This window comes from Sciurus carolinensis, unplaced genomic scaffold (genome assembly GCF_902686445.1).
Source record: "Sciurus carolinensis unplaced genomic scaffold, mSciCar1.2, whole genome shotgun sequence".
Classification (NCBI taxonomy): domain Eukaryota; kingdom Metazoa; phylum Chordata; class Mammalia; order Rodentia; family Sciuridae; genus Sciurus; species Sciurus carolinensis.
In genome coordinates this window covers 413,735-439,648 of record NW_025920227.1, presented here as the reverse complement: position 1 = coordinate 439,648, position 25,914 = coordinate 413,735, and the positions used below count along the sequence as shown (strand labels likewise).

At 37.3% G+C, this 25,914-nt stretch overlaps 1 long non-coding RNA gene across 1 annotated transcript; it reads right to left on the bottom strand.

The window, feature by feature from the left end:
• Window positions 1-604: 604 nt before the first annotated feature.
• LOC124975231 (uncharacterized) lies at window positions 605-14,363 on the bottom strand. Its single transcript, XR_007106872.1, has 4 exons — window positions 14,265-14,363; window positions 4,252-4,352; window positions 3,689-3,780; window positions 605-709 (listed from the first exon to the last, which is right to left on the bottom strand). It is a non-coding gene; the product is annotated as an uncharacterized LOC124975231 (long non-coding RNA).
• Between the last annotated feature and the right edge of the window lie 11,551 nt (window positions 14,364-25,914).

Sequence of the window (25,914 nt, the reverse complement as noted above, 5' to 3'; positions counted from 1 at the left end):
CCTCCATTCCATATGAGCACAGGATCCTCAGCTGTCACCACAACATAGTGCATAGTAGTGGCACAGGACAGGGAGAACCTCCATTCCTGATGAGCAAATGACACACAGTTGTTCTCAGTACACACTACACAGCAGATGATTTCAGGGGGCACCTCCATTTCTCATGAGTGTAAGACCCCGATCTATCATTAGGAAGGACAGAGAATAGAGCAGCTGAGTACAAGGAGCATCTCCATCCCCCATGAGAACTGGGCCCTCAGATGTCACCAGTGCATAGCCCAGAATACCTAAGGACAGGATAGGGAGAACCTTTATTCCTAATGAGAAAAGTGTCCTCAGTGGTCACAAAGAAACACTACAGAGTAGCTGAAAGCAGGGGAGAACTCCATTTTTTATGAGCCCAGGGCCCTCAGTTCTCTCCAGGAATCTGTACAGGTAGGTGAACATAGGATGGACCTCCATGACACATGAGCCCTCAGCTGTCACCAAATCATAGCAGAGGGTAGTAGAATAGGATAGGAGTCACCTCTACTCCTCATGAGTACAGGGCCCTAAGCTGTCACCAGGACATAGCACAGAGTAGCAGAGCACAGTAAAGGGAGCCCTTCCATTCTTCATAAGCACAGGGTCTTCAGATGTCATCAGGACTCATCACAGAGCAGCTGAGTACAGGGAGCACCTCCAGTCCTTATGAGCACAGGAACCTCAACTGTAATCAGAGCACAAAACAGAGCAGTTGAGGGCAGGGAGCACCTCCATTCCTTCTGAGCCCAGGACTCTTATCTCTCATCAGGACACACCACAGAGTAGGAGATGACAGGATGCACCTCCATTCCACATGAGCACAGGGCCCTGTACTGTCACCAGGACATAGCACAGTGTAGTGGAATAGGACACGGAGCACCTCTATTCCTCATAATCAAATGGCCCTCAACTGTCACCTGGGTATGGCACAGAGCAGCTAAAACAGCTAGTAAGCACAAAGCACAGAGAAACTGAAGACAAGGAGCACCACCATTCTTCATGAGCACAGGGCACCCAGCTATCACCAGGACATAGCACAGATTAGCAGAGGACATGACAGGGAGTATATCCAACCCTCATTAGCACAGGGCCCTCAGGTTTGTCCAGGACACAGCAATAGTAGGACAGGAAATGGATGACCTCCATTCCTCATGATGTAGTGCACTCAGCTGTCACCCAAACACAGCATTAAGTATCAGACCACAGAACAGGGGGCACTTTCATTCCTCATGAGCACAGGACCTTTAGTTCTCATCAGGGTACAGCACAGAGTAAGAGAAGCACCTGCATTCCTTAAGAATACAGGGCCCTCAGCTTTCACCAGGTGACACCACAGAGCAGCCAAAGAGAGGGAGTATCTCCATTCCTCATGAGCTTTGGTACCTCAGCTATCATCAATGCACAACACAAGGTAGTTGAAGAGAGGAGTATCTCTATTCCTCATAAGTCTGAGACCTCAACTGTTACCAGGAAACACCTCATACCAAGTGATTACAGGGCACACCGAAATGCCTCATGAGCACAGCATCCTCAGCTTTCCCCTGAACAGAAAAACAGAGCCACTAAACACAGGAAGATCCTCCATTCTTCATGAGCACATGGCCCTCATCTGTCACCAAGACACAAAACACAACAACTGAGGATAGGCTAGGGAAGACTTACATTTATCATGAGCCCAGGGCCCACAACTATCATCAGGATACAGCACACAGCAGCTCAAACAGGGAGCACCTCCATTCCTCATGGCCACAGGGCATTCAGCTGTCACCAGACACAGCACAGAACAGCATAAGACAGGAACAATCACCTCCATTTCTCATGAGCAAAGGGCCCTCAGCTTTCATCAGACACAGCACAGAATAGCTGAGGACAGGAAATGTAGGACCTCCAATCCTCATGAGCACAGGGCCCTCAGCATTCACCAGGACACCCTAGAGAGAAGCCAGATACAGGGAGCAACTCAATTCCTCATGAGCTCTTGAATCTCAACTATCATCAGGGCACAACACAGGGCAGTTGAGGACAGGGAGAACCTCCATTCTTCATGAGCCCTGGGATCTCAGCTGTCACCAGTATACATAGCAGGTAATTACTGCAGCAGCTAAACTCCTCATAAGCACTTAGCCCTCAGCTGTCAACAGAGTACAAAGTCACTGTGAACAGGAAGATTCAGCATTCTTCATGAGCACATGGCCCTCAGCTGTCACCAAGACAACACAGTAGATGAGGATAGGTCAGGGAGGACATACATTTCTTTTGAGCCCAGGACACACAGCTGTCATTAGAGTACAGCACAGAGAAGCTCAGAAGAAGGAGAATTTTTATTACTCATGACCATGGGGCCCTCAGCTGTCACCAGGACACAGCACAAAATTGAGGAGAACAGGAAGGATCTCCATTCCTCATTTGCACAGAGCCTTCAGCTGTCAGCAGGATGCAACAGAGTGGCTAAGAACAGGACTGGGAACATCTCTATTCCTCATGAGCACAGGGCCCTCAGCTGTTACCAGGGCATAGCACAGAACATACAGCAGTTGAGGACAAGGACAGTTATGTTTTAGATGTGGTGTCCCCCAGAAACTCACACTTAACAAAATGCAAGAAGTTTCAGAGGAGAAATGATTGGGTTGAAGAGTCTTAAAGCAATCAGTGAATTAATATGCTAATAGGGATCAACTGAGTGGTAAATGAAGTGATAAGATGTGGCTGGAGGAGATAGAAATTGGGCATGGTGTGCAGGTGTATATTTGTATTTGGCCAGTGGAGTCTCTCTCTCCTTCCTGAGCACCATGGGAGCTGCTTCCCTCTGCCACACTCTTGTGTGTTGACTTAGTCCACTTCTGGAACCATGAGGAATAATACTGTAGTTCAAGACTGAGACTTCTGAAACTATGAACCCTCAAATAAGGTTTTTCTCTTCTGAAGTTGTGCTGATTATGTCTTTTAGTCACAGAAGCCTAAAACCTGAGTACAAGAGGGAGATACCACCATTCCTCATGAGTACAGGGCCCTCATCTGTCAAGAGGACACAGCACAGAGTAGCTGAGGACAGGGAGTACCTCCATTCCTAATGAGCTCAGGGCCCTCAGAGTCACCTGGACACAACACAGAGTAGATATAGACAGGAGGGAGAGCACCTAAATTCCTCATGAGCGAAGAAACTTAGGCTGTGCAGATACTAATTGTTAAATTATTATCTGCTACTCACATGAATATTCTTTCAAAAGCTCGTAATAACCTTTTAACTGTAGGCACAAATGTCATCCACATTGCAGATATAAAAGGTTGACTATTCCTTTTCTAAATTCAAATTTCAATTCTGTGGTGGTTCAAGGTTGTGCAACTAATTATGATTTTCCTTGTACTTCTTTTACTGTGTGTACAATAAAAGAGTTGTCTGTTCCATGGCTCTATAGTCCATGTTCATCCATGTTTAGAAAATGACATAGAAACCTGTATTATTTACTGGTTTGTAAAGTAGGGTTGATATTACTTCTGGCTGATGTCTGTCCTTGTTATAAACTGAACCAGAATTTCCCCAGGTCTTAGAAATAGAGCCCCATAACCAATCAGGTATATAAAAAGGTTTTGCTTATATATATAGACACAGGTGCATGCAAATCTCTTGCCTGAATTTCTTTTAGGTAGGAATACAATTCTTTACCTGTATTTCTCCTCAGGTTCAAGAAACAGGAGAGACACTGCCCCAAGTAATAGCAGGGAGATTTAATTGGAAAGCTTCAAGAGGTAGACTTTCTGCCTCCAAATGTTGGCCATGGTCCATTCCATTCCAGATACCAGAAAGCAAGCATAAGAGAAATATATTTTTATTATAAAATATTTATTTATATAACATCTTCCCCCACCATCAATGCCAGAGCAGTAATTAATATGGCAAAAGTGATAGACAACACCTATTGTTTGATTTTATGCCAGACATAATTTATGATTACTTTTTTACTGATATAAATTGCTGATCCTACTATTTCTGCTTATTACACCAAGTAACACTGCAGATGTCAAAAAAGGAACTAAGTACCTCATCTACTGCTATGCATCATTGGCATAGATTGTTGCTATCTTTGTCCTCTGCCCCAAAACTCTGATTTGCTAGTAAAATAGAGGGACACTATAAACTCCTAGGATAGAAACTCTACTACTTCAGATCTATCCACATAGATGGGTAGATACTCAAACAATATGAAAAATGAAGAGAACAAACCATACCTAACAACATAGAATACCACAATTGCAGACTCCATTGACACCACAGTGGAGAAAATGTTGGAGGTGGAATTCAGAAAGATAGTGGTTCAAGTTCAACTGATCTAGGAGGTAAAAGATGAAAAAATAAATGAAATCAGGGAGAAATACAAGAAGTGAAAGATGGCTTAAATAAGGACATGGAGATCCTTAGGAGGAATCAATTAAAAATGCTTAAAGTGAAGGTGTTAAAACATAAAATTAAAAATTCAATGGGAAGGATCACCAACAGACTAGGCCATGTGGAAGATAGATTTTTCAGGACTTGAGGGCAAAGAACATAGTCTTGAAGAAAAAGATGACTATAGAAAAATAAGATGTTAGAGGACTATGGTCAGAAATTTTAAGATAAAGGCTCTGAAATACAGAAAACACTGCACAATCATTACAATAAAATAATATCAGAAAATTTACCAAATGTTCATGACAAAATGGAAAATCAAATACAGAAAGCATACAGGACTCCAGATATAAAAAATTCCAAGAGAACCACTTCAAGACACATCATTTTGAAAATGCCTAATGTACAGGAGAAAATATAGAATCTTAAAAGCAGCAAGAAAAAAGATTCAACACATTTAGAGGAAAACCATTGCAAATCTCAGCCAATTTTTTTTAACCCAGACCTAAAAGGCAGAAGGTCTTAGAATAATATATAACAACTTCTAGAGAAAATGGTTGGCAACCAAGAATACTATATAAAGCAAAATTAAGGTTTTGATTTGAAGATGAAATAAAAACATTCCATGATAAGCAAAAGTTAAAAGAATTTACAAGTTAATGCTGACACTACAAAACATATTTATTAAAATAATTCAAGAATACATGGGGGAAAAAAACAAAAACCAGAAAATGGAGAAAGAACACTGGGAGAATACTCAATCAAAGGAGAATCTACTTCAAGTTAAAAACTAGAAATAAACCAAAATGACAGAAATTTGTAAAGGCATCTTTCAGTAATAATACTGAAAATAACTTGTCTAAACTCATCAAAGAAAAGACATAGGGTTGCAGATTGAATTGAAAAAAAGGATCTGATTATATGCTGTCTTCAAAAGACTTACTCATAAAGAAAGACATCCTCAGACTGAAGGTGAAATTTTGGTGAAAATGTATCATTCATGTTGTCTCCATAAATAAGCAGGGGTTTTTATTTTCGTATCAGATAAATTGGACTTCAAACCAAAATTAATCAGAAGAGATAAAGAAGACCATTCTATTCTGCTTAAGGGAATCATACAAGAAGTAATAGCAGTCATGGATATTTATTCCCTAGATGGAGCAGCTATTACATCAAGCAAACTCTCCTCAATATCAAGAACCAAATAGACCAAAACATAATAATACTGTGCAACTTTAACATAGTCCTTTCAACATTAGATAATCCAAACAAAAACTAAGTAAAGATGCTACAGAACTAAAAAATATTGTACTCAACAAACATATATAGAATATTTTATTCATCAATGACTGAATACACCTTCTCAGCAGTGCATGGAACATTTTGCAAAATATATCCTTTCCTAGGCAACAAAGCAACTCATTGCAAATCAAATAAATAAATAAATAAAGACAATGCTTTTCATAGTGGAATGAAGTTAGAAATCAATGATAAGACAAAATGTATAAACTACTCAAACACCTGGAGAGTAAATCATAAATCATTCACAATTTAATGATGAATGGATAGCAGAATAAATCTGAGGTGAAATAAAAAATACTTAGAAGTAAATGAAAATAGTGATACAATATCCAAACCTCTGGGCCACTATGAAGGAGGTTCTAAGAGGAAAGTTAATATAACTGAATTCATTTATTAAAAAAAAAACAGGAAGACAACACACATATGATCTAACATTACAGCTCAAGGCCCTAGACAAAGAATAGCAAATCAATATCAATAGAAAACAGGAAATAAAATCAGAGCCCAACTTAATGAATTTGACATTAAAAACAATTTTAAAAATTGATGAAAGAAGTTGGTTCTTGGAAAAACTAAAGAAAATTGATAAACTTTTAGCCCAATGAAATAAAGAGATAAAAATGCAAATTTTTGAAATCCATAAGGAAAATATTACCACAAGCCCTACTGAAATACAGAGGAGAATCAGAAACTACTTTGAGAACTTATACTCCAATAAGATAGAAAATTCCTAGATACATATTACCTAATCAAATTGAATCAGAAGGATGTAGAAAATTTGAAGAGATCAAATTCTACTAATGAAATTTAAGATGCCATGAATAACCTACCAAAAAGAAAAGTCTAGGACTGGATGGATTCCCAGCCAAATTCTACCAGGCGTTCAAAGAAGAGCTAACATCAATCTTCCTCAAATTATTCCATAAAATAGAAAAGGAAGGAACTCTTTCAAAGTAATTCTATGAAACTAGTAGCACCCTGATACTAAAATCAGACAAAGCCACATCAAAGAATAAAAACTTCACACTAATATCCTTGAAACATAAATGCAAAAAAATATTAATAATATATTGGCAAATTGCATGCAAAGACACATTAAAAAGATAGTTCATCATGGTCATCCCATTGTAAGGTTGGATAAACATGTGGAAATCAAATGTAACACACCACATGCATAGAGTTAAAGACAAGAATGAGATGATCATAACAATAGATGAAGAAAAAACATTTGACAAAATACAGCATCCATTCATGTTTAGAACTCTGTAAAAACTAGGGACAGATGGAAATTATCTCCACATTGTAAAAGCTATATATGACAAACCTAAGGCCAAAATCATTCTTAATGGAGAAACTGAAATAGTTCCCATTAAAAAGAGGAAGAAGACAAGAATGCCCACATTTACCACTTAATTCAACATTCTCCTTGAAACTCTGACCAGAACAATTAGGCAAAATAAAGAAGTTGAAGTGATATGAGTAGGAAAAGAAGAGCTCAAACTATCTTTTTTTGCTGATAACATGATTCTACAGGTAGAAGGCCCAAAAATCTCCTCTTATAACCTTCTAGAATTATTGAACAAATTCAGCAAAGTTGTAAGATATAAAATTAATACCCATAAGTCAATTGCATTTCCATACATCAATGATGAATCAGCTAAAAAAAGAAATTAGGAAAACTATCCCATTCACAAAAAAGAGGTGAAGGAACTCTATGATGAAAACTACAGAATATTAAGAAAGAAACAGAAAAATATTAGAAGATGTGAATACCTCTCATATTCTTGAATAGGGAGAATCAATATTGTCAAAATTAGTGCTATACAGATTCAAGGAAATCCTAATTAAAATTCCTATGATGTCTTCATAGAAATAGAAAAAGCAGTTATGAAATTTATTTGGAAAAATACAAATCACAAAATAGTGAAAGAAATCCTTAGTGAGTAGTACAAAGCCCAAAGCATTATAATAGCAGGCCTCCAATAAACTCCAGAGATATAGAAACAAAAACAACAAAGTAATGACAACAAAATAGGCATGAAGCCCAACGGAACAGAAAACAGAGACAAACTCCACATAAATACTATTATCTCATTTTAGACAAAATTGTTTAAAGTGCACATTGGAGAAAAGATAACCTTTTCAAAAAATATATGTAGAGCTCTGATCCACAGGGGTGTCAGGGAACATATTTCCTGTTGCTGTGCACAGACTTATAATTTATATGGGCCAATCCACTGAATGTACCACCACAAGCCTTATAGGAAAAGATAGTATTTATTAAGACATATAAAGTATATACAAAAGGTAAACCATCCCAGGTAGCATACCAACTCAGCACCGGAGAGATATCACGGGCATTTTGCAGCACACATAACCAAAGAAAGCAGTCTTGTCACTTTTGAGTTCTTCTTATCTCTTAAATACATTGGAGTAAACATATAAAGTTATTGTCTAGAGCCACTGGGCTCAGTGCCATCAGTATGTTTGGTCTCCAGACCTGGATCTGGCCAAGAGCCAGTCCTTGAGAGCAGAAACCAGATGTCTTTAAGGTTTTTTTTGTTTTGTTTTGTTCTCAGGCAGAAAGCTTATCTGTCCTTGAACAGGGGCACTGCCAGACCACTAAGTTTCTCATGCAAGTTGTTTAATCCTTGCCCTGATTTCACTTTTTGAAAGCACTCTTAAACAAGACTCCATTTTTCTCTACACTTCGTTTACACAAAAAGAAAATTACAATAAATTCAAGTTGAGAAACTAACTCATCTTAGGTCACAAGTTAATTAGTGGTAAGAACAAGAATTCAGGACTTTATTTCCTAATTCATTGTTCTCTCTCCACCAGATTTAACTTATTTTCTTCCTCAATAACTTCCCAGTCACTAAGTACTTCACCAGGTTGTTTTGGTGATCACATAAAATAATATATCATAAAGTGCATCAGAAAGTATAAAAGAATAAAGCAATAGTGGAAAAGTTGTGGAATCAGAAAGCTTTAAATTCCCCATACCTATTCATTCCCCTCATCTCCTTTATTATAAGCAGAGTGTGAAATGAAGACAATGAAAATACTGGTGGAAGGTATCTTTCTGTATCTGCAGCTAAAATATATGAGAGAATTTCCCAGGGGTATTTTAGAGAGAAAACAAAGAGTCCAGTTCAAACATATCAAGCTAATATTTACACATAAACACTGGTTAATGAAATCACATTATTCATTTATTTGATGAAGAACTTCAAACACAAAGACACCCACAAAACTTCCCACCTAGAACTGGATATACTTTAAAAGGTTGACGTCTTTGGCATACATCCTGAAATACTCGAGTACCTGGGAATTGTGCATGAAGTTAGGATAATGATATGGGATGGCGTAGTCACTGAAGCACATCATATCCTTAGAAGTATTGATGATCATCAATTTGTAAATATTGGCTCTCCCTTCTTCAGGATTTTCCTGCAGTAAATTAGAAGCATTCATGGCAACTTGAGAGCTAATTTCATGATTTACAAATAGCCAGTGAACAGTTGAAAAATTTCCTGAAATAAATGTCAATTCAAACAAATGACACACATACATGACCTCCACACGTCCCAGCACTTGTGCCTCTGTGTAGTTTCTTTGCCTTGGATCTCAGTATCTATATGACTTGCTTTTGACCAACAGTATACAGTTGAAATGGCACTGAATGACTTTCAATACTAAGTCACAAGTAGCCTTGCAGCTTCCACCTGGGTGTCTTAGAAGGCTCACTTTGGTGGAAGCCAGCAGCCATGTAAGAAGTTAGCTTTTATAGCTGTGACCCAAATACCTGACAGGGAGAAAGAATTATTTTGGCTCATGGATTCAGAGGTTTTGGCTCCACTACTTTTGGCTTTTGGCAAGGCAGAACATCATGGTGGAAGGGTATTGCAGAGGAAAGCTTCTCAGCTCATGGTAGTCAGAAAGCAGGGGTTGGGGGAAGAGACCCAGGACAATATATAGTCCCCAAGGGTAACCCCCCTGACCCACGATCTGCTTTTCAACCATGTTCCACCTGCCTACACTTTCTACCACTGCCTAGTAATCCATTCAGCTGTCAATGAATTAATCCATTAATGATGTCGGAGCTCTAATGAATGAATCACTTTCCAAAAGACCTACCTCTGGACAATACTGCATTGGATACCAAGACTTGAACACCTGGGCTTTTGGGGGATATTCTAAATCTTTACTATAAAAACTCCAACTATATTGAGACCACAATGCTGTTAGGAAGCCCAACCTAGGCACATGGAAGAAAATATCTAGGGTAGAGAAATATTCAAATAGCCCCTAGAAATTCTAGCTCTCCCACCTAAAATTCTACACATGTGAACAAAGTAGTCACATCAAATTCAGTCTTATCATTCATCAGATGTCAATCACAAGAAATTCCAAGTGAGAACTTCCCAGCTGACTGAATAAGTCTCAAGAATTTTCATATATATTGAGACATTTCTCTCAAGAAAATGTACTACATTTCTTTCAGTATAAGTTGTTATTTGCCCCTTTTTTATATTGCTGGGTAACAGTCACTTAAATTAGTAAAAGTGGGTTAGATCAATACATACTAGGGAGAGTATATTAGTACAATGTTTTCTGAGTAATGCTGCAATGTATATAAAAATCCTTGAAATGTACATAGCTTTTTAAAGAAATATTCAGACTTGCAAACAAAGATTATTGTTAAAGGATGTTGGTGCCAGCATTATTCATAAAATAAAAAGGAAATAAGTTAAATGCTTAAGAAAAAATGACTGAAATTTGAGAACCACTGTTCTAGATCCTTGCTACCCGAAGTATGGTCTGTGGATCAGCACAAAGGGGATCACTAGGGACATTGTTAGAAATGCAAAATTTTAGGCCCCTCCCTAGACTTACTGAATCAGAACTAACATAATAACAAAATCTTCAACTGATTCAGATGCACATGAAAATTGAGAAGCACTACTTCAGATGACATTAATCCCTAATTCAGTGTCTTCCTTCCTATAATGAATTTTTTGCTTCCTCAAAAATTTCCAATTAATTACTTCATGAAGTTAAGGTGGTAATCCAATAAAATAATGCAATATGAATCCAGCATATTATTCTGTCACTGAAATGTCATAAACCACAGGTTTTCAAATCTATTACATTTAAATTCTTTTTCATTATAGAAAATCACGTAACCAATTTGGTCCCTCTCATTCCTTTTTATTACAGAAATGAATAAATCTTAGGAGAGTGGGTATTACAAAATATTAAATATTACAAAACCGTGTTGAATTTGTCCACATTCAGGTTTATTTTCCTCCTAATTCTTATTAAAGAATTATTTAGTCTAGAAATCCAAAATTGATCATACTCATTTGTCTGCCCCATAATTATTTCTTTTTGACTGCTAAGAAGGTTTTCAGGAGTCTCCTTTCAAGTATTTTCTTATTTACCTTACCAACTTCAACCAAAGTATTCAAAGTGTGGTTGTGATTATATCTCTGACCTAATTAACATTTTAGCTGTTCACATTTTCTATATTACCTAGCAGAGAGCTTTATTGGGACTCCAGATCAACACAACCAGAATCTCATGAATGGGCTGACATCATTTTTTGTTAATGTTCCCCCAGTGATTAATTCTCAATATGTAGCAAAAGTGGACAACTATACCCTTTTAAGTGTTTTTCAATCCATTTATTGTCTTATTCTCTTGTTCACTATTTTTTTGAGAAAGGAGGAGTTATGAAATTTATGGGATAAAAAAACATATTTCATTAAAGGGTGTTTATTATTTAACACCCTTTTCTGATTAAACAGTAACAGTAACATTTATATTATAATTGTGCCCACATGGCATCTATTTGTCTATCTGTCTATACTTTAAAACTTTACAATGTGAAGTAGTTATCTGATCATCAGCATAAATATCACTTAGGGCTTGTCAGAAATGGATAATTTTGTTATACCCCAAATTAATTCATGAGAATCTCCAGTAATTCATGTGTACATTAAAGTTTGAAAAGCACAGTCTAGCATGCTTTAATAATTTTTGATATGCAGTTTGACTAAAAAATATCAGATTATTTAATAAGTACTGAGTACTTATTAAATTCTTAGCATTTTGAAAGAAATTTATTAACTTTTCAAGTAATTGCATTCATAAGGTAACATCAAAGTAAACTGATATATATATATATATATCATATTACAACCTACTTTCTACCATCAATCTTACTTAATGAAGAGATCAAGAATTGATTGAAATTAATGTCTTTAGAGCTCATATGATTATTATTAGAAAGTTTTCAGCTGTACAAAGAGGAGACAATACCAGTTTGGTAGGTGGAACATGATTGTAAAATAGAAATGGTGGTGTCTGAGAAAACACTTGTGCGGTAGATAGAAAAATGAAAGAGGAATCAGGATTGAAAAGTACAAGTGGTACTACCTGAGAAGAAAATAAAAATATACTGAATCCCAGGAACCTGTCACAAAAAAAGAGAAAATGGAAACCCCGAATTCCCAGTGTTCTTATTGGACACCTAGCAGTGGAAGTGGAATTTCAAAGTGCTTAGACCAATTCTACATATGAAACCTCTAACAAATTATAAAAAAGTTTTGTGGGATGGAAGGACAACTAGACTACAAATAATGAGCTCAGGACTGAGAGAAGTACATCTCAGGAAAAAGTTCTCAAAGTAACCACTAGCAGCATACAAAATATGTTCAGTTCATTAAAGGATGTTTATAATACCTTAGTCTCCACAGCTATGTAACTGTGAAAAATGTGAAAAGCAGATTCGATAGCTCCATAAACATTCTTAGTAGCCACTCAGGACAGTTTCCTTCTCAGGTATCCACTTATTAAGCATAAATATATTGGGTAGGAAATATATGCCAGGCATCATTCTTGGTTCTAGAATATAATAGTGAGCGATATAGGTAAGTCTGTGTTAAGAGAAGTCAGAAAGTCAGAGTATTATGATGAAAGAATATTTTTTCATGGAAGCAGTTCACAAGGTGTTGAAATTTTGCCCAGAGGAAAATAAGAAATACCCATGCTGTATATTCAGCAGATTATAACTTCAAATCCCTTTAGAGTTTAAAAATCACAAAACTGATAATCAGGCAGAAAAATGGCTACCCTCCCAACATCATCCCTGCCTCAATTGATTCACTGCTGTTCAGTAATTGCCAAACCTGGCTAGGATGCTTAAGGAGACTCAAAATGTGGGGGTCCCACTCTAGGCCTAAATAATAACTGACATGTAGCCATATGCAGAGCTGTCATTTTATAAGTGATTGATGTAATTATTCATTCACTTACTCCCTATGTTCACTGTACAAAGGGGACATTACTATTATCCCTTCCTCAAGATTAAAAAAACAGTGGGCAGAGAGGTTTAATGATTTGCCCAAGGTCATACTTCTTGTAAATAACAGACAGTCTTTGAATCTAAAACAGTGCTCTTAACTTCTACACTAGGGTGGGACTGGATTTCAAGAGTAGAATTTTCTGTTACTAAAAACAAATTAACAGGGTTTTCAGCCCACATCTGATTGTGATAAAGGTCTAGGGATTTGCTAATGGGATTCATTTTAGATCTGAATAAGACTATTGTCAGAAATAGTTCCTAAAACAGAGCCAAGATACAACACATCTGTTCAACTAAGAAATGTCATAAGGCCACTTTTAAGTAGCTGGCCAACACTGTGTTAGTTTTTATGATGTAAAATATACCTATGACACCTCAATTCCATTCACTGGTTCAGAAAATGAGTTTAAAATAAACCAATTTAGAGATCAATGAAGGTGACTGATACTTTTTGGCACTTAATAAGCATATCATTTAAATAGATGATACTTGTCAGTGGTTACTAACAAGTTGCAGGATTGGATGTGCATACTAAAACAATTTAACTTTAAAACTGAGTATGTGTAAGGACAAGAAAACCCATTTGCAGGTGCCCTCTACCCTCTTCTGGAAGACAAAAGACTTTAAACTTCTCAAAGCAAGAAGTTTACAGCAAACAATGCTATCAAATTTTATACTTTGTTCAAGGACAAGAACTGTCAGAAAAATACCTGGACTATTTTTAGTAGAAAATAAATGTTGAAGATTGGAGGGGGTATTCCTGGAAGGAGTTTTTAGCAGGTAATTCTAGCTCATTTACCTTTAAGACATATCAGAAGCAACCACTCTACATTTTCTAATCCCTGTGTACTTTCTAATGTATGCTGTTCTGTTACTCATCCTCCCTGCCTCACCAGATTGTTTCCCTCTTCTGAAAATTAGCAAAACTAATGAAATAAAAATGTTTGTGGTTTTCATAGACAGTAGAGAAGGAAAAAAACGTATATCTGCAATGCATTTTGCAGCCAACAGAGGGAAAGAGAAACCCTCATAACATGTGGGGTGGGGGATGTTAAGAAGTCAACAAGCAGAATTCTATCAGGTTTAGTCACTATCAAGCTCTCATATTACCTAACAGGAGAAAAAATGTTGCATGCACCCAGCTGCAGAAGGCTTTAAGTATTAAGGGACAAGGAGATTTACCTGTTACCTCCAAAGCCCTCCAATGTCATCAGTCCTTTCAAAGGAAACAGGATCCAAGTCATCATTCAGGCAGCACCTGACAGAAGAGAGCCCACAGGCTCCACTTCCAATCACAGCAATTCTTTTCTTGGTCATGGTCTCCAAAGATCTTCACCTGGCTATGGCAATGTCACTTGTACTAAAGAAAGAATGACAAGAGACAGAAAGCAAAACCTGTCAACAGTTTTTAAGAAAGACAGTTGCCATGACACTCAAATAACTGCTGTAACAAGAGGTGACTTTGGGGAAGCCAGATTTGGTTGCCTTCTTCAAAAGGAATCTCCTGCACAGAATAGGGCAGCCCTGTTGCCTGCAAAACACAGAGCTGAGAAGCTCTATAGTGTTATCTTACTGTTTCCAGAAGCACCTGGCTGATCCTTCAGTTGCGATCTGGAAGTTACTCTGATTGGCAGCAATTCTCCCTCTCTTAACAGGAAGAAAACAAGGAGTGAATCTGCTTTGGGCAGAAAACAAAAACAAAAAAATCATCTACAACTTCTGTAGTTTTCAGCTGCTGTTATAGGCAGTGCCTTTTTACTCCCTCTGGAGACAGAATGGTCCTCTAATCTTTTTTGCTCCCCTACTCTCTGCATCCACTTTTAACTTCCTGCTTTTCCCTTAAAGTGACAAACTCCTACTAAAACAAAACAGCAACTCCCAAGTAAGCTTGATAGAAATGCCAAAATACAGAACACCCTCCTTGCAGGGGTTCTGTTCAAAGAGGTGATCCTACCCCCTTTTCTTCTTGCTACCCACCTCATGGACTGGATCTTCAGGTCTACAATAGTGGTAGAATTTACTTTAAAATTCCCATGCATGTTTTAGACTACTTTTAGATGAACTATAGCTGGTTTCCTTTCAATCACTTTTAAATAGGGTTAAAATAGATCTTTGGCTTGGAGAATTATTTTACTCCATCAGGAAGATGACTGTCTTAGACCAATATATGGTCTGAATTACATAAAAATATAGGAAGCACACAATGGGGAACACATAGTGTCCACGTCACCTAATGGGAGAATGAAAGAAAAGAGGATCAAAGGTGGAGTTGTGTGTGTGTGTGTATATGTATGTATGTATATATGTTTACATATGTATGTTTACATATTTATGTATATATGTAATAAAGAGGAATGTTTTCACTTTGGTTGGGGTATGAGGGATTGAACCTTGGGCACTTAACTACTGAGCCACATCCCATTATTTTTCATTTTGGGATAGGGTCTCACTAAATTTCTTAGGGCCTCACTACTTTTCTGAAGCTGGCTTTGAACTTGTGATTCTCCTGCTTCAACATCCTGAGCCACTTGGATTACAGGTGAGTGCCACAGCACTAGGCAGAATGTTTTAACTTTTTGATGTGGTTCTGTCAAAACAGTTATTCATCAAAATATACTAATCTATCAATGCACACATCAAGATGACCTAGTCAAGTAGTTTTTATTTTAAAAGAGATGCTATTTAATTTTGCTCTGAATTCTCTTCTCACTTTGTTCCTACAACACTTCCACTGAAACCTTTATTTAACTAGTGTCTGTCCTCACAGATTACCACCAAAAAGAGAGCCTTTTGTCACCAAGGAACTTTCCTTCTGTCTAATGCTACTTTCTCCTATAAAGAGAAAGCAGTGTTCTTTTCTTCAGTTACCTAAATGTATCTTCTTTGAGATTTCAGAAGAATTAGTTTCCCATTCCATCCCTCCCAAGACCTATGGTAGTGGAAGGACCAAGGGACACTTAAGAAAAGGACATCTCATCTACAACCATCCAGTTTCTATAAACCATGGTTTGTGAGGTGTTAGAGAACACAGATGGTATTCTTTCTGTTAATAAATCACTGAACCACAAAGAGCTACATCTGAATCTGAGAGAGACAACTGCATGTCACCCAGACATAAAATTCAAGCTGGGTGCAGTAGCCAGATGGGTTTGGGGTTGTTGTCCTTGGGGTAGGAATGAGCATATCAAGAACAGAATTAACATTAAATTTTAGTGGCTAGACAAGAAGCAGTCACTGCTAGATACTCAATAAAATGTTTTCTCCTTCTCTTACAATATCATATATCCTTTTGAAATGGGGCTGCCCAAAGAAGAACTGCATTTTCCTGGTTCTCCTTTAGTATGTGTAAATTTATGATCAAGTTATCACCAAGTAACATAAGAAGAGCAAATGTGAGCAACTTCTACCTAACCTGTGGGGATTGCACTGTTTTGAAAATATTAATAGCGCACAACAAACATGAAAAAATGTTCAACATCTCTAGTGATTAGAAAAATACAAAGTAAAATGACATTGAGAGTTTATCTCACTCCTGTCAGAATAATAATTATCAAGAATACAAGTAAGAATAAATGTTGGCAAGGATATGGTGAAAAATGTTCACTCATACATTGCTGGTGGGACTGCAAACTGGTGCAACCACTCTGGAAAGCAATATGAAGATTCCTCAGAAAACTTGGAACGGAACCACCATTTGACCCATCTGTCCCACTCCTAGGCTTATACCCAAAGGACTTAAGATCAAAGTACTACAGTGACACAGTCACATCAATGTTTATAGCAGCTCAATTCACAATAGCTAAGCTATGGAACCAAACTAGGTGTCCTTCAACAGATGAATGGATAAAGAAAATGTGGTATATATACGCAACAGAATATTACTAAGCCATAAAGAAGAATGAAATTATGGCATTTGCCAATAAATGGACGGAAATGGAGACTATCATACTAAGTGAAATAAGCCAATCTCAAAAAACCAAAGGCTGAATATGCTCTCTGATATGCAGATGCTAACACAAAATAAGGTGAGAGAAGAGAAAACCAGAAGTACTTTAGATAAAGGAGAATGAAGAAAAGGGAGGAGAATGAGAATAGGAAAGACAGTAAAATGAATCGAACATAACTTTCCTATGTTCACATATGAATTTATGACCAGTGTAACTCCACATCATGAACAATCACAAGGATGGGAAGTTATACTCCATGTATATATAATATGCCAAAATACATTCTAGTGTCATGTATAACTAAAAAGAACAAAAAGAATTAATTTTAAAAAAAGAAAGAAAATATGAACAGCAGATAATTTCCCATACAATATAGAGCGCTAATCTCCAGAATCTATAAAGAACTCAAAAAACTCTACACCAAGAATGCAAATAATCCAATTGACAAATGGACTAAGGAAATGAATAGATACTTCACAGAAGAAGATATACAAGCAATCAAGAAACATATGGAAAAATGTTCAACATCTCTTGTAACAAGAGAAATGCAAATCAAAACCACCGTAAGATTCCATCTCACCCCAATTAGAATGGCGATTATCAAGAATACAAGCAACAACAGGTGTTGGCGAGGATGTGGGGAGAAAGGTACACTCTTACATTGCTGGTGGGGCTGCAAATTAGTGCAGCTACTCTGGAAAGCAGTGTGGAGACTCCTTAGAAAACTTGGAATGGAAACACCATTTGACCCAGCTATCCCACTCCTTGGCCTATACCCAAAGGACTTAAAATCAGCATATTACAGAGATACAGCCACATCAATGTTCATAGCTGCTCAGTTCACAATAGCCAGATTGTGGAACCAACCTAGATGCTCTTCAGTTGATGCATGGATAAAGAAACTGTGGCATATATATACAATGGAATATTACTCAGCCATAAAGAATGATAAAATTATGGCATTTGCAGGCAAATGGATGAAACTGGAGAATATCATGCTAAGTGAGATAAGTCAATCTCAAAAAACCAAAGGACAAATGATCTCGCTGATAAGCACATGATGACACATAATGGGGGGTGGGAGGGGTTAGTGTTAGGGTTAGGGTTAGGGTTAGGGAGGGGGGCAAGAATGGAGGAAGGAAGGACTGTATAGAGGGAAAAGAGGGGTGGGAGGGGTGGGGGGGAAGGGGAAAAAAATAACAGAATGAATCAAACAACATTACCCTATGTAAATTTATGATTACACAAATGGTATGCCTTTACACCATGTACAAACAGAGAAACAACATGTATCCCATTTGTTTACAATAATAAAAAAAATGTAAAATAAATAAATAAATAAATAAAATAAAAACAGCAATATTATATAAAAAAATATAAGTGCAACTCTAGGTGGTGAGGGCCAAACACATGTGCAGAATAGCCATTGAATTAACCAACAGTTAGCTTTACCTTATCAGCATAGTAAAATGCTATACACCCCAGCAGAAGACCTAAGGTGGAGACTTAACATGGAAAGGATGTATGGGACTCATGAAGAGGCGACGATGAAGGAGAACACAGGCACAACTCAAGTTCAACCTCTTCAGGTGATGACATTAAGACACACACACATAATCTATACACATACACTTTTTGAAATTATATGAATTAATACTTACATGGAAGTTCAGGAAAGATTGTAATCACCATGGAACTTATTTGATTTGTATAGCTTTCATAGCAGGCAGTAGGAACAGTCTAAGCAGGCACATTTAAAGCTTCAACTCATACATCATATTCATTCACATTCCAAAACGAAGCACATGGGCTCTGTCAATTGAGAGACACAGAAAGCCACATGACTAAGAGCCTGGATGCACAATAATCTTATAGGGGAGGAGGTTGATAGTTGGGAATTAGTATACAATCTACCAAAGTTGGCTATGGATGACCTGTAATTGAGTAGATAAAGCAAACTCTGTGATTCTGTTTACTTTCAGAGACTACATCTATTGGACATGAAAATGGGGATAACACTATGCCTGTGGAATTAACAAGCTAATGAGATTACCATGGAACCTCAACCATGAAGGATAACTCCTAATCTCTTGAGTATTTACTGGTGATATGCAGAGAGTTCGGTGATCTCCAGATTTATTTCCAGATAAAGTATTTTGGTCCTTTACAATATCCTGGAAATTCAAATTTGTGTTTTGTTTCTTATTTTAAAATAAAAGGTGGGACTGGGGTTGTGGATCCATGGTAGAGTACTTGCCTACCACGTGTGAGGCACTGGGTTAATGTTTCAGCACCACATATAAATAAATGAATAAAATGAAGGTCTATCAACATCTAAAAAAATATTTTTTAAAAAAATTGGTCTATTCAGTGTTCTCAACAGTGTTATAGGAGAACTACTATTATCCTAACTATGAATTACTGTCATCATGGACCTTTCAGAAGCACTCTGAGATAATTTAAGTCCTCTGAGATTGAAGATTATTTTACATGCCATTTTTGAGCATTCTGGGATATCAAAATGGGAATCTTCCTTGGCTGAATGTAACAACTGTACCTCAGGAACACAGATACATGAGCAACAGGTATGTTCATTTTTCAAACCTAAGACCCAGGCTTTGTGAAGTTAGGATTAAGATGGACTTTGGGTTCTTACCAACCTAGAGGAAGAGGAAGGTCACAGAGTATTCTCACATTTCAGTTTGGGCTGAATCGGGAGGGAACATTTGACTTTATGCAATTTTACTGCTGAGATAATCTGCTCTTTCCATGAAAATCTATCAGAAAAGTTAAACTCCAGAAGTAGTACACTCAAAGGCTTCAGAGACTAGATAGGTAGATTGCATAAAAGTTTTCCTGCTGGATCAAAAAGAGTGAAATTTCTTGTAACTAATTTGAAAAAAGTATTCAATTAGAAAGATTTAAAAAACCTGGGCACAACGGCACATGCTTGTCAACATAGTTACTCAGGAGGCTAATGCAGGAAGATCACTGTTTGAGGCCAGCCTTGGCAACTTAGCCAGACTACCCCCACCCCAAATAAAATAAAATAAAAAGGAATGGGGATGTAGTTCAGTAGGAGAGTGCTTGCCTAACACACATGAAACTTTGAGTTCAATTCCAGTACTTCAAACAAATGAAAAGGGAAAACAAGAACTGCTCTGTCAAAGAAAAGACAAGTTTCAATGCAAAGTTATCTACAATCTCTGACTTTGTCCTCAATGATTTTTTGATATTTTTTCAGTGTGTGCCCTTACCTTTGGTATTGAAAGGGAGTGACAATTCTCAGAGGTGACTGGGCAAGAGTTCTGTAAAGCACTTCCTGCTATACTTAAATGCATAGCCTCATTGGTATATCTTCTCAGGCTCTTGGGCTCTCTGGGTTTTATATTTATTATGTAAATATGATGCCTAAGATATATAATTACATCAAGGTCAAGTGTGGTTTTTCCTTTCTTGGGAGAAAGAAAACCCAAATTGCTTTCAACTCAGTGTAAGGCACTGACCTAATCCTAACCTTAGCCCAAAAGTCCAAGTTCATGTATGCAAGACGGTCTGAAACATTTTCCCCTATAGTCACATCTTTTACTGAATCTCCATATCTGACTCACTAGATGCTGCCAACTAGTATCCTATTGTAACCCAGTAGACCAAGGACATAGTGGGCAGCAAATATAACCTGTTCACTAACCTGTGCCTTAATCACACTTTTTTTGGTTGGGGTTGATGCTAAGATCTATCAAAGACATGATTTGGTTACTGTTAATGTTACTTGGTTGCTGTTATCAGAGGGCATTCCCTTTTGTGGAGTAATAAAACAGAATTAATACAAGCGTTATGACTATATAACCTGAGCAATGAATGAAAAAGAAATTGAGCTAGACATCACTCTGGCAGTTAATACTGACTCACTAGAAAATATTGAAGAAGTGTCATAAATTTCTGTGCCTTAGTTTGCCCATTTGTTAAATAGCCTCTTTTTTCCTCAAGATTATAACAGTCATAGGTCCTATATTTTTGAACTGCTCCAAAGGCCCATCACTTAAGCATTTAACAATACTTTCTCAGTCCTCCCTATAGGCTAGACACTGTTCTAGGTACAAATACAATACATCCTAAAGGTGAAATTATTATCTTCTCTCCCTCAAACCAGCTTTATCTCTTATAATACCTCAGTGGTGGCACAAACATCCATAACCCAGGGTAGTCAACTGTGGGAGTCCCCCTGGAATCTGTTTCTCTCACCTTCAACCATGTGCTTATCATTGACCAAATCCCTTCAAGTGCATTGTCACTAATTTTTTTTTCTTTCAGCGGTAGAGATTGAACCTAGGGCCCCACACATGCTAGGTAATTGTTCTACCATTGAGCTACATAGATTTTTATTTTATATACCTTTTATTTCATTTTACAGTCATTTTTATTTTGAGACAGTCTCACTAATTGCCCAGGGTTACCCTGAACTTGCCATCCTCCTATCTAGTCTCCCAAGTAGCTGGGATTACAGGTGTGCTCCATTGCACCCAGCTCTGTCACCAATTTCTAAATATATTTATTATCCCTTACAAATCTTGTCTCAATGCCTTTGCCTTTGTGATCCCTCTGGCCTAAACTTTCTTCCTCTGATTTTACATTGCTGGCTTCCCATCATTCAGACCTTAATTTGAATGTCATCTTTCTAGTGACATCCTATTCAACCCACTCTACTCAGCTGTTACCCAGCTCTATTCTCAATATCATTACCTTCTTAGCACTATTCTACCTGATAGTTTATTTGTACTTTCTTTTCTTTTTATATTTCTTCATCACTAGTACCTGAGCTCCACAAGTGCAGAGATCTTATCTATCATGTTCACCTCTATTCTAGACACTGGGGATATGACCAACTTTATTATCACTCTCTATTGTATTCATCTGGCAAATATACAGCCCTGGTAAAACTCAATTCTCTAACTCTTCCTCACCTGCGGCCAACACACACCATGCTGCCTGGTCTCCTGACCATCAATTCCAAGTGGCCCTCACTGCTGCTTGGCAATGGTACCATATTCCTCTCATCCTTTCACTCTCCACTTCCCTAGAAAACTATGTCACATCTTTCTTTCCTCAAACCCCCAACACCCCTCCTACATAAGTTCACCAGATGCCATTGTTTCTTATTTCATTTAGACAATAGAGTCAGGAGAGATCAGTCACTGTCACCACCAAATCTGTTTTCATACTGTGCCTTCTACTGTCTAGGCCAACCCCTCTACTTGTGCATTAGATACCACCTCCTCTTACTCAAGAACATTACCCTGGTATCATTAGATTTTATCTCCACTGGATCATTTCCATTGGCATTCAATATGCTCTAACATCACCATCTTAAAAATAAACTGCTCTTGACCTGGTAGTTACTGCTGCTAATTTTCTGCTTCCTTTTGCATCAAAACTCTTCAAAAGGGGTGAGATGGTCTGTCTCCACTTTCTTGCCTCTCATTCTCTTTATTTAATCACCCCAGCCATACACTGGACTCCTTGCCAAGACCATTGAAAATCATAATGTTGTTCAATTTAGTGCTTATTTTCCATCCTTTCTTTACTCCACATCTTAACTGCACTTGATGCAGACCATCACTCTTGAAACCCTTATTCATTTGGTCTTAGGAATACTATATTCTTAGTCTTCATACTATTTCACTGGCTGATCTTAGACTCTTCTGCTGCCTCCTCTTCTCAATTTCTAAATATTTGTTGACCAAGGATTCGTCTTTTTTATAGTTCCAGTCATGGTCTTGGGGATATTAGAACTTAAGCTCCATCCTAAAATTATGACTTCCTTATCTGTGCTCAGTTCTAACCCTTTCCCTTGAACTCTAGAATAGTCTATCCAGTTAACTATTCATAACCTGTGCTTGGATCTGTATTACTGTCTCATTATATTCTGTCCAAAATTGAATTGTTTTTTTCTCAACATGAATTCCTTTTGAAAAAAGCTTTCAATACATGTAGTTTTCAAATTTTAATGGACATAATAATTGTCCATAGTTATGGGATAGACTGACATTTCATTATGTATATACAATGTGAAATAATCAGATCAGGGTAACTTATTTATCAATCACCTCGAAAATTTATCATTACATTGTGTTAGAAACATTCACTCCCCTCTATACTATTTTGAATTATTCAATTATTTATCATCAACCATAAGAACCCTATTGTGCTAGAGAGAAGTTATTAGAAGTTATTCCTCCTATCCAGCTGCACCTCTGTGCCCATTAACCACCCTTTCTCCATTCCCCTCTTCTTCTCACTCTTCCTAGACTCTGGTAATCATTATTCTACTCTCCACATCTATGACATCAAGTTTTTCAGCTTCCACATTTAAGTGAAAATATGTGGGTTTTTTTGTCCATGACTTATTTCACTTAATATCCCACAGTTTCATCCATGTTGCTCTAAATGATAGAATTTCATCATTTTTTGTCTAAAAAATATTCCATTGTATATATATGCCACATTTTCTTTATTCATTCATCCACAAAGGGGCACCTAGGTTGATTCCATATCTTGGCTATTCTGAATAGTGCTGTAATAAATATGAAAGTGATATCTCTTTGACATACTGATTTCATTTCCTTTGGATATACACTCAGTAATGTAGTTGCTGGATCATATGGTAGCTCTATTTTTAGTTTTGTTTTGAAGAGCCCCATAGTGTTTTTCATAATGGTTGTACTAATATACATTCCCACCAGCAATGTATGAGAATTCTACTATGTCTGCATACTTGCCATCACAAAAATGAACACTTGATGTTCCCCAAACTCTTCATTCTGTCTTCCCCTTCCATATGGCAACTCCATCCTACCACATACTAATGCCAAATCCTTGAAATCATCTTTTATTCTCATATTTCTCCCCAATTCTCAATTTGTGAATCTTCTAGGTATTACCTGTTCAATATATCTACTCACCACACCACTATTACCATGCTGGCCCCCAGATTATCATCTTTTGCCTAGACTATTGCAATAGCCTCCAACCTGAAGTCTCTGCTTCTCCCCTACAGGCTCATTTCATACAGCATTCAGAGTAAAACTTCTAAATGTTTTATGTGGCTTTGAACACCTGCAGTCTCTCAGCTAGCCTTTCTCAACTATATTTTAAATGCCAGACTCATATCAATGGTCTACTTAGCTTATATCTAGGACTCCATCTCTGAAATGTTAAAGTTAAAAATAATCAGCATCCTTTTGTTTAAGTGGCAGTTGGTTGATATCATTACTTTAGCAGATAAATTTAGTGCATGAGAATCTGGATGGGAGGAAATAAGTCAAACAGAGAACAGGATGCAAAAAACACTCAGTAGCATTACCATAGAACAGAGGATCTTCCTGAGAAGCCACCAAAGGATATAAATCATAAGGTTTTGAGAAAATACTCAAATAGGGGAGTAAAAGAGGGACTTAGGATGCCTTTGCTAAAAACCCCTGTCTCTTCTCTTGGTCTTGCTGATACCCAATGGGTAACTAAATGTAGGATGAAGTTTGACATCTCTGACTTCCTTTAGTATTTCTTTTATTACCTTGTTAAACTTTGGGTCGGATTCCTGCTCAACTCTGGATAATATGATAGTTCTATTTCTAGTTATTGTTGTTTTGTGGAGCCCCATAGCATTTTCATAAAGGCTATACTACTTTATATAAGCATAAGCATATTAATCATTTAAGGAGTATTCATCTAAAGTTGATAATGTGCTTCCTTCAAGGCCGAAGACATCAAGGTCAGAAAAACTAAAGTATTTTCCACAAACTGCCTGCTTCTGCTGTGTCCTGTTCCAGGGCCCTGGAGTAATGCCTAGAAGTCTTCAGTCATTACCCTAAATTTTCCACAGTGAATCTTGCAGGCAGATCAACCATGAAGAGATTGCCCTCCCTCAGCAGGAGCTGTATAGTCCCATGGAAACCGAATTGTCCCCCATTCCAGGATTATAGATCTAATAGATAATCTATGAAGCCAGAGGAAATTGCCCCTGGGGAAATTGCTGCAATTTCCTCAACACCAGTAAGACTTGGTGTGATCATAACTCAAGAAAATGATAAACCACACCACAGTTAGACCAAGACTGCTAATTACACATACCTCTTGTCTCCAGCCCCAGTTCTTTCTCTATTTAAGCCAAAGCTCACATCAAACCTGAAAGACAGGACTGAGACACTTGATATCACTTCTCTTTCCAATACAGCTACATTGATTAAAATTCCTTTCTTTCTTTTCCCCATTATTTTTCCATTTGGTTTTTGGGGCATTTCAGATTTGTTAGGACCCCCAGAGTTAGACCTCAGCATAGGACTTGTGTAACAGGAAAGGTGCTGCACAAAATCAACGTGGCCCTATGCTGTGACACTGTTTTTCTGTCTCAGCATTGATCTTAGCATTGATTACTATCAGATTTTTATTTATTGTCTGTCTTCCTTTTCAAATATAAGCTCCATGAGGTTAGCAGCCTTTATCTCTAGTATCATAAGGAGTGCTTGGCACATAAATTAGGTGGCTCATACTGTATTCACGAAGACTCAAGACACAAAATTACCCTCATAAAACTGTACTTTGTTGGAGTTTCTATGAAAAAACCACCTAAATTGAACTCTTTTGTAGGTAACAATAAATTTATTGAAGGGGGGTGCACTTCTAAAATGGAAGCACCAGGATTAACTTACATGGAAATAATATTCTGAGGACGTTACTTAGAAAATAATAGTTTCTCTTCCTTGTTTTGCCAATTACCATTCAAAGTCATAGTAAATAGGACCTATTTATAGATTGTTGTATTAAATGTGAAAATACGTGAAAACTCCTTAAGGTACCACCTAGAACTACATAAATAATTGCAGCTA